This window comes from Anolis carolinensis, chromosome 1 (genome assembly GCF_035594765.1).
Source record: "Anolis carolinensis isolate JA03-04 chromosome 1, rAnoCar3.1.pri, whole genome shotgun sequence".
NCBI lineage: Eukaryota > Metazoa > Chordata > Lepidosauria > Squamata > Dactyloidae > Anolis > Anolis carolinensis.
The window spans coordinates 306,523,674-306,539,772 of NC_085841.1; the positions used below are offsets into that span (position 1 = coordinate 306,523,674).

The 16,099-nt window shown below is 40.5% G+C and overlaps 1 protein-coding gene and 1 long non-coding RNA gene across 6 annotated transcripts in view; one reads left to right on the forward strand and one right to left on the reverse strand.

Annotated features, from left to right (window-relative positions):
- Window positions 1-16,099, forward strand: part of rad51b (RAD51 paralog B) — a 397,175-nt gene that overhangs the window by 338,750 nt on the left and 42,326 nt on the right. The gene's annotated exons all lie outside the window — the stretch shown is intronic.
- LOC103279872 (uncharacterized) lies at window positions 461-14,428 on the reverse strand. Of its 2 annotated transcripts, XR_010002023.1 has the most exons (3): window positions 14,269-14,428; window positions 6,651-6,849; window positions 461-5,596 (listed from the first exon to the last, which is right to left on the reverse strand). It is a non-coding gene; the product is annotated as an uncharacterized LOC103279872 (long non-coding RNA). The 2 variants fall into 2 exon arrangements; XR_010002022.1 differs by lacking the exon at window positions 461-5,596 and having other exon boundaries at window positions 5,611-6,849.

Genomic DNA, 16,099 nt, shown 5'->3' on the forward strand with positions numbered 1-16,099 from the left:
GAATTCTGCAATTTGAAAGTGTCTGCAGGAGTGTTGATCTGGATACTCTTCCTGAGAAAATGAGTTGCTTTTATTCTATAGATTGAGTTATTTTGATTGTATTTGTATATTGGCTGTTAATCTGACAAAATAAATAACAGGTGTAAATGGAGCTTCTATGAAAGCAGATTTTTGTGTGTAAGGTGAGTCGTGGCCCTGAGGTAGGTTTACATAAGTAGTGCACCTGGAAATCCAAAAGTTCCCCCCCCCCCCCCATACACACAGAAGCACCAGTTTCAGCATTTTGAATGCCTCAAGGGAACAAATTAAATGCAAAGGATGTTTCTGTGAATTCAAGATCTAAAATCCTGGAATGAATGCCTTCAAACCAAACATGTCTTTTCTGTCTTCTTCAGAGGAAGTGTGCAATTCTTTTGAGATCCTTTGCAATGTGAATGGTTTTCTGACATCTGCTGCCCCCCCCCCCAAATCAGACATGTATATGTTGCTTTAGCAATTAAAAGATATTACTACATATTAAAGAGATTGGATAAAAGCACTGTTCTGTGCTAATTACTTCCTTACAAATGTCTTTCATATCATATTCACTTGCCCTGATTAGTACCTTTACATTTTGGAGCTCACATATCCAGTTTTAACAACAGTTCACAATATTAAGAGTATATGTGCTGGATTGGATCCAATCTCTATCCCACTATCCTGTTTTTAACAGTGGTCACATCTGGATGCTTCTTCGTGACTTAACATGTACAAAGTTCTGATGATGAATAGTTTATTGTACTAGCCATAGGCCATGACATCAGTAATGTACAACCTTTATAAGCACTTTCCAATATAAACATTAAAACTTGTTAAAAAATTTAAAACTAGCTCTTTAAAATTATGATAGCAGCAACATAACAATGACAGTGTCTGATTTGTATCATCCCAAACCATCACCATTTCCATTTCTGTCCTCAAGTCTGGATTTTGCTACTTTAGCTCTGATCTTTTGGGCTGCAATTGCAAATGTGCAAATCTGTATTCTTTGCTAGTACCACCCTGTTGCATTTTAAACTATTTGAACCCAAGAAAAAGAGCATCCTAATCCTAATTGCCATGGGTTCTCTTGGCTTTATTTTATAAAATGATCCTAAGTTTGATGAAATGTGTGAACAAATCACTCTTTCTTTATAAAAATGTTGGCAGTTCCAATAATTTTGCCACATTGTAATTATTGATCTTCCAATAGAAAAGCTCACTTTCTACACATTTTTCCATTGAATTCAGAGTATTGTGTGAAAAATGTGTCATTTTTCTGAGAGGTGATTGTGTCTTTTCACACAAGAACTGTGCAGGTCCTGAGGCAGCTTCTCAACACATTCTGAGTGAAAGAGTGTCCTATACTGAAAGTAGAGATATATGAAAAACCCATGTACTCAAAAGTTTCACCTACCTATAGTAATTTCTGGTGGAAGTTGTTCCTTTCATTAGGGTTCATATTATGCATGGTGGATAAAGGAGCCATACGATATATAAGAAGATAAACCTACCATTTTAGCCTAATTTTCAAGTGGAATCTCTTTTCCTGTAATTTGAACCCATTGTTCAAATTCTCTGTGCAGTTGTGGTTACCCTTTGAAGCGCCTTTCTGTCTGCCGCTATGGAGTTACCAAACCACGCACAGATGCAGTAGGACACTCTCTATAGCACATTGGTAGAAAGTCACCAGCAGTCGTTGGTTCCTTAGAAGTCTCAGGGAGTACAGTCTCTGCTAGGCCCTCTTAACCAACGCTGCGGTATGGGTGCTCCAGGTCAGATCCTCCTTAACAGTGACACCCAGAAACTTAAAACTGGCCACCCCCTCCATTTGGTCCCCATTTATGACAAAGGGCTGGATTTCTGGTCTGTTCTTTCTGTAGTCCATTATGAACTCCTTGGTCTTATTGATGTTACGAACCAGATTATTGTCCCTGCACCATGAGAGCAGCCAATCCACAGGGTATTTGTGCCCATGTACCACACATCAGTACATAGATTCACTTGCTTTGAAAAATTTCGTAAGTTGCAAATAACAAACTAGAACAAAGCAGCCTTGTCCGTGTTTGCTAGGCACTTTTATGGGTATTGTGTCCTAAAGGCACCAGATCCCATCTGATCTTGGAAGCTAAGTGGGGTCAGCATGGGAGACCACCAACAAATACGGGGAGGGGGTGCATAGGCTGTATTTCACAGGACAGAACTGGCAAAAACCCCTCTGAGGGCTCAATAGTCAATAGGCAACTTGAAGGCATGTGCTCTCTCTCTCTCACACACACTTCTCACATATTTCTGTATGTGAATTTCTACTCCTGTGTGTGGCACAAGCTCACCTGCACTGTGTTGATGAAAACTACAATGTGAAAAACTCATATAACCTTACTTTAAATGGTTTGGTTGAATCAGAAGATTGAAGCAGTATAAGAAATCATTTCCCGCACATGCCAATTGTGGATGTGTATTTAAAGGAAATATAAGATCCTGATTCACCGCCAAATTCTGCACTCAATTTCCCCTAGGAAATCTCCAGTCTGTATCACAAAAGAGATGGGTACACACAGTTTCAACAAAGCTGTTCCAGGCAGAATGGGTACACCTGAGCTGTTTTGCCTTCCTTAGCTGAAAGAGAATGATTGCACTCAGCTTGGCACACTGTGTAAGGGTAAGCTGCTCTCTGAAGAGCTGGCGCTGTTTTTTCTGCTCCTAAAACAGCCAGGTAGTATCATGGGGATTACAAGAAAGAAAAAAGATGGTAGAGACAATGAGCAAACCTGCCTGAGAAGCAAAGGAATGGGCAATACCCACACACCAGCAGCCTTTCCCCATCCAGCCTGCCCACAATGTGCTGTTGTACAGAGTCTGCCGCAAAGAGGGGAATTTGGCACTGACAGGGCTCAGAATAGTCATCAGATATTTAAAACAGAGCTGGGATAACAAAGGAGGCCTTTGTAGTGTGAAGCAGCCCTGAAAGCCCTGGCTCCTCCTTCCCCCAGCTGGCTTTCAGAGAGTTGTGCACAGGCCAACTTACACAGTGGAGTACATACATTCCTCTCTTCCAGGTTGTGGGGAAGTGGGGAGCGGCAGTGGTGGAAGGGCATATTTTACTCTTTCAGTGCTGTTCACCTTTATACATCTGTATACAGAGACTTGAGAATCACATTCAGCATTACTGGGATCCAAGTAGCTGGGCCTGCAACTCAGGTAGAAATCAGGGTGCGTCTATTTATAATACTGCTATGTTGCTAGTAGCAAGTGAGACTGATAAAGGAATGCAAAAGATTGGATTTGTTGCTCATCTCCCAGTATTCCTAACCTCCTTCCCTTGAACTGGCAACATGAGCTTAGTCCCTTTAAATGTGTTTAAAACAGAAGTTGCACTTTGTGTTCATTTAGTGTCAAAATACATTCCTTAGATACCTGCTCTGCCTCTGCAAATATAATGACGGAAATTAACAAAAAATAAAGCAGTACAATGAAACATAAAATTTTGCAATGGGAGTGGTTTTTAAGAGTTAAATAATGATTTTTCAATTACATTAACTCCCCCCCCCCCCCTTTCTGCATACCTTTTTATGTGTGTGCCTTTTGGAGACATACTCAAACAGAGAAAAACATGACTTGGAACTGTGAAGAGCATGCCAAAATCCATTCCGCCAGGGAATGTTGAGATGGTTTGTTTCCATTTTCTTTCTGTTTTCTAAGGAATAGGAGGAGTTTCTTCTAGTGATACATTTAATTTTAAAATGTTACCAGAAGCATGAACTTGGCATATATGATGCTGAGAAGTGCAGATCTCACCCCACCCTTGACCTTCTCTGATATAATAGGTGCAAATTCAAAGCTGCTAACAGATAATTTGCTTAGGTGAGACTCCTTTTTCTGTTTCAGAATTCTACTGATTTCTGAATCGCTAACTACAGTACTTGTACTGTTGCACGAGGCTTTGATATTTTTTAATTATTTTTAACAGCAAAAGTTCAGGAATTTAGAGAGTATTCGTTTTATGTATGCTCAAATTATTCAATCAGAATGAATGGCACTAACCTGACTTATGTTCCACTGTGCTTTTGATTAGACAGTTCCCCAGATAATTTTGGCCCCATCTATGACCCAAAGTCTAGTCCTTGCACTTTACTACTGCTCCCTACCCAGAAATATAGTGCTCTATCTCATATTACCCTCCATTCCTAATTTTGTCATCTGGCTTCTTCACTTTATCCATCAGCCCTGTCCTTGCAACTGATTTGCACCAGCCCGCCCCTCAGAAGCTGTTTACTACTCAGGGCATTGGTGGTTAGTTTGATTATATTTTATGTTGCGTGTTGTTTTATATTGTTCTATTATGATGTTGTTTTATGAATTTTAGTATGTTATATTTTAACTATGTTGATCGAGCTTGTCCCCATGTAAGTCGCCCCGAGTCCCTTTGGGGAGATGGAGGTGGGGTATAAAAATAAAGTTGTTGTTGTTGTTGTTGTTGTTGCTGTTATGTTGCTGCTGCTGTTGTGCTGGTGCACAGAAAGCCCTCTCATATCTATTGCTCAGCCTAACTAAGTAGGGTAGTGGAACATATGACAAGACTTGTGCTGATGATCATAAAATTCAGACAGGTTTGAAAACAATACACTGTTTTCTGTGGAAAACATGAATTATTTTTTTTACAAAAAAATCTTATGCAAACCCACCGAGCCCCTCTCTCAGTGATTCGCCATTTGTTCAGTAGGATGTTTCAAGTGTGTAGAGACACCCTTTTTGATAGAGGGTGAGAAAAAGAGTATTATTTACATCTCTAATGCCAGTATTGCTTACCATGCAAGATAATGCAACCCCCCACTGAGTAGTCATGTGGGAATGTCTTCCTACACGTATTTTCTCACTAACCAGAACTGTTGTCTTTTTTCGTAAGTCTCCTGTACCTTTGTCTGAAGTGATTCAATAGATAAAATAATGCATCTGTTGAATTTCATGGAATAAATTAACTAACATAAGCCCTGTCAGGTTAGTTTCTATAAGGGGAGTTAAGGGGTGATAGGTGGAAAAATTTGACTGCCTCAGGCAGCAATATCTTTTAGGCCAATTCTGGCTCCACTGGCCTCCTTTAAGAACAGTGGGAGAGACTCCTAGGCCTTTTTTCACGTTAAATATATTGTCTTTTTGCTCATCATAACAACTTCTTGCCTTAATTTTGTGCTAATAAATGTCTGCATTATGTTTTGTATCAATTTAATAATGTAAACCACCCTAGGCTTGTAAATGAAGGTCAACGTAAAATATACTGTATAAATAAATTAAAATCCTGACTTGGGCATCATGTTGTGTTAGACAAAAGCATGTCTGGTATGTCAGCAATATATCAGGATGGCTGGAAGCAAATATATATACCAGGATACGAGGTCAGAAGATCAAACACTGTGGTTCCACAGGGAAGAAGATATCTGGAGTTGTTTCTTTGCTGTCAACAAGTTGGCCACTAGACTTTTATCCTTAGTGATAAGAGCAGTGTCTCATACATTGCCCAGATCCACTTGAAGGAGGTGAAGATAGAGGCTTACACACTGCAGTCTGATCAGTTGCTTATCTACAAGATAAAAGTAGCTTAATTTGATATTTTATTCTTTTCTTATGACCTGATCCTTATGGTCACACTTTAGCTGTTGCACAAATAGAAAGCAGCATCCTTTCTTAGGAACCCAGAGCAAAGACTTATAGCCATTAACCCTTTCCTTTTGAAACTAAAACAATTGTGGAGGAAAAACTATTCTAATATCTCTTTTGATCCAATGCAAGGGGTACAGACGGTCTGAAATGCTGTTATTGTTATTGCTGTTATATTTATTGCCAGTACATTGTCCAAAGCCTGCCCTGTCTAAACAACCTGTCCTAAGAGGCCTAATGAAACAGAAGGCTTCGCCTGCTTACAGAAAGTAAGTAGGGAGATGGGCAGTCTAACCTCTCCAGAAATGGCATTCCAGGTCTTGGGGCAGCCACTGAAAATACCTTTACCAGGTGAACCTGTGAGAGTGGTGTGACATAGACAAAGGCCTCTCCAGAAGATCTCAAAGATCAGCAGATTCGTAAGGAAGAGTGCCGTCCTCCAAAACACCTCTTACTAAACTTTTGTGTGACTCATATGTCCTGCTATCTCAGCACAATGATTTAGAGTGATTACAGCTTATGGAAATTTAGTTCTGTCACTTGCAACTCTGTACTTCCTCTGTTTTTCTTGGTAAAGTCTGTGTGTCACATATTTTGCAAGATTGTCAGTTAATATAATGGCCAGTGGTGACCAATGCTAAATATTTCAGCCCAACAACATCTAGAGGACCACATGGTCCTTATGCGTGCTCTACAGGATCTTGTTCATTTAAACACTACCATGGTTTTTCTTTTCATAGCTGCATCCAAGTTCTTTTACCTGCAGCTAAGGAAGTGTTCCAGCTATCCTATGATTTGCTTATTATATAATAAAATAACTTATTTTCATAATTTCCTATGCTGTGTTCTTCAAGCTGAGTAACAATCTTTGATTCTGTGGATATTTCCATATGTAATACCCTTGTTGGCGCCATTTCTTCCCCCTCTGAGGCTTCTTGGCAAGGCAATAGCTATCAAAACTTGCTTTCCATTCTGACCTGGCAGAAGAATTATTGAAACTGCGGAGGCTTCTGGTGCAGGAAATTGTGCCATTTTCTTTGTCCTCAGCTGATTTATTGCTTGATATCTGGCACCACATGATGGAACCAGTCGGAATTGGTACCATATTCATTCATCTTCAAGGAAACAGCACTTATAGGACAGTTGTAGTCTTTTTTCCTCTCAGCATGACGTGTACTTTGAAAAGAAGAGACATTAAATACAGTGTCAAAAGATGTATGTGTCTGTGGTTACTACAGAAATGCAGTTGTTTTATACATTTTATACATTGTTTAAATGTATTTAAAATTTATACTGCCTTTCTCCTGAATAGAACCCCAAGGCATTTTACAACTTGAATTAAAACAAAGTAAATTAATTTAAAATAATTTTTAAAATTAAACATTTTTTATAAAACACCAGTATTTAAAATATCAGTGCAGTAATATTAACACATTAGTGTAATGTCATTATAATGTAATACAAAAATATCAAAACATCAATAAATAGCATTAGACTACAGCTCTAGAAACCAGGGTTCAAATCCTCATTTAGTCTCAGACAAATACAAATACAACCAGTTCTGAATGAATCTTGTCGAGAAAATCCCATTATAGGTTCTCCATAAGAGTAAGTCAGAAACAGCTTAAGGGGGCACAGCAGGAAGGTACAGGTGTTTTCTTCCAGGAAGTCTTTAAATACTTGCTCTTTAGAGTAGTACTGTTCTATGTAAATCTAATACCCCCATCTCCACCCCCACCTCCATCTGCTAAAGAATGTAAGATCCTGAAAAATGTTGTATTTGACAGAAGTATCAGCCTTAGCATCAGAAATGGGTGTTCTCACTTTCTGGATGGTGGAATTTAAGCAAAAAACTTTTAAAATAATCGATAAAAAGCTATAGCTAAAAAATACTCATTAATACTCACATCCACAATGATAAAAAGGAGGTGTTCCAATATCCAGGACACCCCACTGAGTGAAAGGAAAACAACCATAAGACTCTTCACAGCTTGGGACTTCACAAAAACGTGGTATAAATATACATGTGCTGCAGCACAATGTTTACCAAAGTTTAAAGTTTCCAAAAACTGAGAGAAAATCACTGAAATTATTTATTATTGGAAGTAGGAATGAAATGAATAGACATCTATATCCTTTGGTGGTATCCTATCAGCAGACAAAGACCTTTTCTATTTCTAAGGCTCTGGGAGACCAGAGTTTGAATCCCCGCTCAGCCATGGAAACTCACACAACCCTGGGCATGTCACACTCTCTTGGATACAGAGAAAGGAAATGGCAAATCTCATCTGAATTACCGAGAAAATCTTGTGACAGGTTCACATAGAGTTGCCATTAATCAGAAACAACTTGAAGGTACACAACCACAACAAATACTTTGTTCCCCTTGGAATATACTCTGGATATCAAAGAACTTCAAGCCACTGCAGACACCTGGCCCTCCAGGTTCCACACTAAGTCCAGGAGGACCCCCAAACTGTGGACCTATTCCCTGATCTGCCTTCCAATTGACCAGGAGTACCCCTGTCTTGTCTGGATTAAGTTTCAATTTGTTTGCCCTCATCCAGTCCATTATTGGTTTAGGGTTAGGACAGCTTCCTCGGCTTTAGGTGGAAAGGAGTAGTAGAATTGGGTGTCATATAAGTGGCACTGTACTCCAAAACTCCAGATGACCTCTCCCAGCATTTTCATGTATATGTTAAACAACATGGGAGACAAAATGGAACCCTGAGGCACCCCACAGGTTAACGGTCAGGGGTTCATACAGGAGTCCCCCAGTATCACCTTCTGGGTATGGCCCTCCAAGAAGGACTGGAGCCACTATAAGACAATTCCCCCAGTCACATCCCAGCAAGACAACCCAGAAGGATACCATGGTCAATGGTATCGAAAGCTGCTGAGGAATCCAGGAGATCTAAAAGGGACACACTCCTCCTGTCTAGCTCTCTGAGTAGGTTATCCACCAAGGCAGCCAAAGCTGTCTCTCTTCCATGAAACCAAATTGAAATGGATCTAGATAATTCATTTCATCCAGTTGTGAGGCCACCATACACTCCAAAACCTTTCTCGGAAAGGGAGGGTTGGACACTGGTCGATAATTGTCCATTATGGAGGGGTTCACGGATATTTTGTTTAATATGGGTCTCACAACTGCCTTGGAATTCTGCCTTGTTCCAAGGAGGCACTGACCACCACCTTCACCCACTCTGCCAGTTCCCCCCGACCTGTATGATCAGCCAGAAAGGGCAAGGATCTAGAATACATGTGGTAGCTCTCATCTCTCCAAGGATCCTGTCCACATGCTCAGGCTGCACAAATTGAAAGGAATCCATCAACACTGGGCAAGCAGGAGCCAAAGTTACATCCATTGGAACTGTATCAATAACCGCATCTAAGTCATAATGGATCTGAGTGACTTTATCTCAAAGTGCCATAGAAATACTTCACAGTGTACTGCTGAATGGTCAGGGATTTCTGCTTGAGGACCACTGGCTGCCGTTCATCTTCCGGTCCCAATTCAAGGTGCAGACCATCATCTATAAAGCCCTAAACGGTTTGGGACCCACCTATCTCCGTGACCGTATCTCCTACCATAAACCTGCCCGATATTTACGATCATCCGGGGAGGCCCTTTTATCACCACTGTCTATATCCCAGGCCCGCCTTGTGAGTACAAGGGAAAGGGCCTTTTCTGCTGTGGCCCCCCGACTATGGAATTCACTACCCACTGAAATCAGGCAAGCTCCCACTCTGTTAGCTTTTAGGAAAGACTTGAAAACATGGCTCTTCCGCTGTGCTTTCGGTGAGTAATTTCGGTTATATATTTCTGTGTTACTCCCCCCCAACATCTATCCTCTAGACTGTCCCACTCTCATCCTCTAGACTGTCCCGCACTGTCCACAGTGGAGTACTCCTCTGTCCCTCTTCCTCTGTCCCTCTCACTCCGAGTTTTTATCTTGGTGTTCATGCGGCCTGCCCTTGTATTACTGTTTTTTTTTGGGGGGGGGGGGTTTGATGTAATGTATATTATCATTTATTGTATTGTTTTTAATTGTGTTATGGTATGCTGTTTTTATATTTTATTATATTGTACTGCTCTGGGCATGGCCCCATGTTAGCCGCCCCAAGTCCCCGTTGGGGAGATGGTGGCGGGGTATAAATAAAGTATTATTATTATTATTATTATTATTATTATTATTATTATTATTATTATGTAATAGCCCTCTGACCACTCAAAACAGCTCAGCTGGACAACGCCTTGCAGATGCAATGGTGGCATCAAGGAACAATTTCTCTGCTGCCTCCATTGCTGTGGAGTAGGCTTTCAAATATGCTCTAGCCCATGCTTGGTCAGATTTGCTTTGTGTTCTTCAAATACTTCATTACCCTTGTATACACAGACAGTGCCAGAGCAAAGTAAACCGTTGACGGGCATACAGAAGCAATTCCTGTCACATGACACACAAAAAATAAAGGGGAAAAAAACATTTTTACGGGCAAGAGAAGGCTGCAAAGACTCAATTACCTCAACTGCCTGAAGGCAACTTATTTATAGAGTCTATCTATTTGCATTTTTTGGAATAATATTGTTCTAATAATGCAACACTATGGCAGGACTGCAGGCCTTTCAAGCAGATAGGTGAGGTGGCGTTACAGATAACTGAGATTAACACCGATCATAACAGTTGTGGAAAGTGCCCTTTCAACCAAAGCATTGGACGATCCTTGTTAACTCTGTTAATACAGAAAAAACGAAGCAAGTTATTGGGCATGATCTGATTTATAGGTTAAGACATATGTTTGGGTAATTCCAAAGAAGGCAATGTTATATTGCAAATGAATGAAAATAAAATAAATAGTTTTATTTAGAAAAAGAGTAGTAATTCGAAGGAGGGGCTCAAGATGTGCAGCAATATTTAGCTTGCCTGGTTGATGAGTAAACACAGAACTATTTGTGATCTCAGAATCTTCTGAATTGCACTCTAAAGACTATAATTCTAGATTGTGTTCGCTGGTTGGGTTTCCTGAGAAACTCGAGGTACTGTTGTTACTGTTGTTGTATGCCTTTAAGTCACTCCATTGCCATGGAGTTTTCTTGGCATTATTTGTTCAGAAAGGACTTGTCTTTGTTTCCTTCAAGAGAGTGACTTGTCCCGTGTCACCCAGTGGGATTCCATGGCCAAGTAATTTGAACCATGGTCTCTAGAATCATAGTTCAATACCCAAACCACACCTTGTTAGCTTCCACCTTATCTGTGGGAACAAGTGTTTCAGTCCTTTTAGCTACACTGAATTTTATGTTTGATGGTATTACTTGTTTATTCGCACCTGGGGTGTAATACACCCGATCAAACATCATTAATTGCTGCTGAAACAATGCAGAGAGCTGTTTACACTAAATTTCCTTTTCTAATTTGCTCCTTTTCACTATGTCTTTTAAGAGACAGGCCTGACCTTTACCAGATCTACAAAGAGCACAGGCCTGTAGCCGGGGGTGGGGGTGGTGGGTGGTGGGTGGGGGGTGGGGGTTAGGGGTTCAAACCACCCCCGAAAATTTTCAGGTTAAAAAAAACCCTGGTTTACTCATGAATTTTAACTTGTTAACCAAATCCCCATGCTAAGTCTATGAGACGCAAAAAAATAAGAGTCCCTCCAGGCACTATCTCAAGCAGATATTGACAGGTCTGTAGTGGGGGGGGGGGTAGGGGTTCAAATCCCCCCCCCCCCCCCCGAAAAAAATTTCTGGCTACGGCCCTGAAAGAGGACCCAGCTGAGTCTGAACAGGAGTTCTAAGGAACAGGTTGAGGACAAATCTGACTCACCATTGTTTGCTTGGGAATGTATTTCAGTAAATCCTCGTCTTCTGCTGATTCAGCATAAACGTTTCAAATCTATGAGCATTTGGAGCTTTAAAAAATTAAGCATAGAACATTAAAAACTGGGGCCCTGGGAGTCTGTTTATTGTGTTTTAAGTTCATGTCCCATTTCCTCTGGGAGTGAACCAGAGTTATCAAATTGCATTTATTTCAGACAGCCTGACTTGCTTGGTCAAACTGGAGATTTTTTATTAAAATGCATAAAAATATCATGCAAATTATATATGCTGTATTTGTGTATTTTGTGCCTGTTAATAAAGATAAGGGCTTCTATGCTGTGGCCTATATACCTTTTGACCATGAGAAATCCTGCTTATTATGGAGCCTTCTGGTTGATGAGCTTTCAGCAGGCATTGCCCATATATTTTCAAGCCCATTTTCACAGTCATACAGGGTTGGTAGCTACAAACTGAGACACATTGTGAAATTCTGGCTTCCTTTGGGATCGGATGTGGAACAAACTTAAGGATACAACCAGTTGCACACGTGTGCCATGTATAATGATTATACGTGTAATATTGTGAATGTTCTAAGTGTTCAGTGCTGCAAATTCTTTTACGTTTTCTTAAAGTTAAGCATTTATCCAGCAATATATCATGTGTGCATATTGTTTATCAATATATTTGCTAGTGATGTGGCAGTCTTTTTCCTTGCAGCTTTTCTGACAGCAATTCACTTAAATGCGTCCAACTTCTTTACTGAGATGAAGTTTTTTTCCATTACATCTTGTTCATTTTCCTAGCAACCCTGAATTTTAATTTATCTTTTTCTTTCCTTTAAAAATTACATGAATTATTGCAAGTCATCTTGTCTTATATATAGCCCTTGTGTCTGTTTTCCATATGCTGAGACGTTGGCATTCTTCCTTAATGCATTCCAGCTTAATCCACGCCCCACTTTCTTGCTCCCTGGCTCCCTCCTTCTCTTTGCACACACATGCTCATTTTTAAAAGAAAATCTGCACTGATTGTAACCGAATGAGAAAGCTGTTTAAGTACAGGTTAATTCTTTGAAAATGTAGTTTCTTCGAGCTAAGTTAGTATTTTGTTTTAATGATCTATTTCTGCCATATGATAGTAAGACTCTGCAGGGTCCCAACATGAGAAAAGGAGAAAGCACATATGGTAGAAAGGAACTCTCCAGGCTGCAATCCCATTTCCATGAACTGGGGGTGGGGAAAATGAGGGAATGGGGCTAAGTAGATCATGCTCTGAGATTTCTTATAGAAACTCATCCCCTTCAGATTGTATGAGGCTTTCTAGATCCCAGTCAAAAATAATGTTCCAAGTGAACAATCAAAATGTTTAGATTGTATGTCTCTAATAAGACCCATTGTTTTTGCTTGTTTTAATGTAAAGTGCCATGCATGCGTGATAAAGGTGGTGCTGGTGATGATGGTGATGATGATGATGATGATGATGATGATGATGATGATGATGATGATGATGATGATGGCAGTAGTCCAATCCTTTCTCTAGAACAGGAAGTGCTTGGGTGGTTAAAGGACTCCCAAGTCTTGCTCTCCATTCTAGGATGGTGAGATGCAAAAAATGAGAACCCCGCCATAGCATAAAAAACAGATTCTAACAGGATGCTTGAGGCAACCATTTGTCTGGCAGTGATATATGGAGTTTCAGATTGTTTTCAGTTTGTGAACAAGTGGTCAAGAGGCATGAAGCTGGCTCAACTGCACCCTACAACTTTGCCCATCCCAGCTGATAAGAGCGGTAAGAGAGGGGGTGACCAATTGGGTGGTGAAGATTTTAAATACCTCCTTTTCCAAACTAGTCAGAATTGGACCATTATTGAAAAAAGACTTCATTGGCTCCCCTTATCCTTCGTAACATCACTAGCCTCTAATCTGTAGTTTGGAATAAGGTCTCAGAACAGGTGGTAGAGTATCACAGCTCCAGGTTGCAGAACCACCTACAAGCTACTCTATAAAAATACCAAACCACATGCATGTCCAGAAGGAATTGGACAAAATAAGCCACAACTTTATTGGCTACAGCAGCAGAACTGGGTTAGCTGTTGCATGGCTCTGGATCTGAGCATTGACAAACCTACCTGTTGATTAATGAGCCCAAGTACTACCCTGCTTCCCCGAAAATAAGACATCCCCGAAAAATAAGACCTAGTAGAAGTTTTGCTGAATTGCTAAATATAAGGCCTCCCCTGAAAGTAAGACCTAGCAAAGTTTTTGTTTGGAAGCATGCCCGCCAAACAGAACACCAGAGCATGCAGGATTGGTAAATGTACATACCAGCTGTACATGAAAATAATGGTAGTAACAAGAAACTCTTGATAAGATTCAGAGTTTGTCTGGTTATGTTGGTTTGTGATGACAACTACTGTCCAGTATATAATAAATGTTCATTTTTTGTTCAACAATGTGAATTCTTCTTCATGGAAAAATAAGACATCCCCTGAAAATAAGACCTAGCGCATCTTTGGGAGCAAAAATTAATATAAGACACTGTCTTATTTTCAGGGAAACACGGTAGAGTCCTTAGGAATGGCAGGAGGGGAACTCCTTGGGCTGCAGCCACGCTTGGTGGTCGCCCTGTCACCAAGGAATACTAAAGACTGTTACAGGCCTGCCCTGTGTAAGCCCTGTTCTGCCCTAGCCCCCCCCCCCAACAAACCTGAAAATATGCTTCCTGCATTCATGACCCATGCCAACCACTTCCCAAAAGTTGTGACAATTAGCATAACTTACAACTGCATGTTCACACAAACACACCAAGTACAGGATGGAAAGGTGGGATGAAGTTCAGGCCAAGGCTCCCAGCTGTCCCCATCTTAAGTAAGGCAAAGCCTGACCAGACTAGAAACCACATCTGGGCCTCCAGATGGCCTTTGCCAGTCAATGAGCCTAAACTAGTGGTTCAAACTCATTGACTGGCTCTCCCTTTCTCCCTTGTGATGCCACAAAGCATCATGAAACTGCTAGGAGTATTCAAAGCAATAAGGGAGCCATCTTTCTGCTCACTTTCTGGCCCCACAAGCTATCATGCACAACTCTTCCTTTGTTGAGATGGGTTCTCTGGGTGCTTTTTAGTCTGGTTTCAGGTTTGGGACAGGCTACAGTGATCCAGGGCAGAATGCACAAGAAACCTTCCCTCCCAATCTCTAGAATATTTTTCTTTCTTCCACTAGGGCAAAAACAAACCATTATAGTTCTATGTTGCCTTTTACAGATGATTCCAATCTCCATCCCTTTCATGCCTTTTTCTAAATATATATGCACTTTAAAAAGTAAATACAGTATATATACTAATACAGTACTGTATTAACTTTTGATGTAATAATCTGGCATTTTCTGTTGTAGAGGTGAACAGTGGAATACGTTTACAAAAACATTTTAAAATGCTGACTGAAAGTTCCTCCAGATGAGCCAGTAGTTCAGGGAACTGTTATGCTATCATGTTTCTAGATTTCACACCTTGTAACAATTGTTCCAGTCATGCCCTAAATATATTGGGGTTTCATCTACTCTTTTTTCCTGCCCGAGGTGTGGGCAGGAAAAAACTGTTAATCTTGCTTGATAAGCATACTCCTGGATATAGGGAAGAAAAGGACATATTTAGAAACTTTTCTAAAAATCCAAGGTCAAAATACTAGCAGACTACTGTTTCTTTGTCTCAAAGGATACATTTGTCTCATAATGTATAAGATATATTATTAGTAGAATTCCAAGATGAAATTAAGTCTGGTTTCAAAGATTTGGGCATTATCTCAAAACTATTGCCTAGGCAAAGTGAAAACCAGAATTCCCATGAGAAGTCTTGTCGTTGTTGTAGAGACTTAGAAAAAAGCCTCCTGCACTTTACAGCTAACATCATGACAGATATAAGCAGCAAAAGCATTGGCTACCTATTTCAAATGATCTATAATAGCTCCTAATCTCTTCTGGTCTCACATGCAAGGCGTCTTGCCCAAAACAGAAGACTGTAATTTTGGCAGGGAAGGCTCACTCAGAGCATACTGCATAACCCTCTCAGAACCTTGCTTTTTGCAGGATGCTTTGATGGGGAGTGGAGTATGGAGAGGGAAGATCACTTCCAGGCCTGAACAAGGAGCCCTATTGTTTGCCTCCCTTCGTGCTGGTTTTTGGTTTTCTCTCATTCATTTCAGCCTGACCAAATCACAGCTGGCCTAAGGATATGCTTTCCAGTGTGCATTTAAGATTTGGAACAGTCCCAGGTTACGGGAACACATGGCAAGAAATGAGGGGGGCATCTGTGACACTATGGGGAAAGCTAATTCCTGCTTTGTACATCAGGCAGAATTTTCCTTTCATAATCTTGAATAATCAACAAATATTAATGAAGAGAAGGTGAATCAGAAACCCAACTCCAACACAGAGTAGATAGAAAGAATGAATGCAAGAGTTGATTGATTTACTTCAGAGCTCTTCCTCGATATTTCTTTTGCCATCTGTCTCTTTTTGCACAGTGGTTTGTCAGTCAGTACTGTTGCCATTGCTTAAAGAGGTGTCCTTGGGGGCTTGGGCACAGAGACAAGTTTGTCTAATGCAGAGATTACGA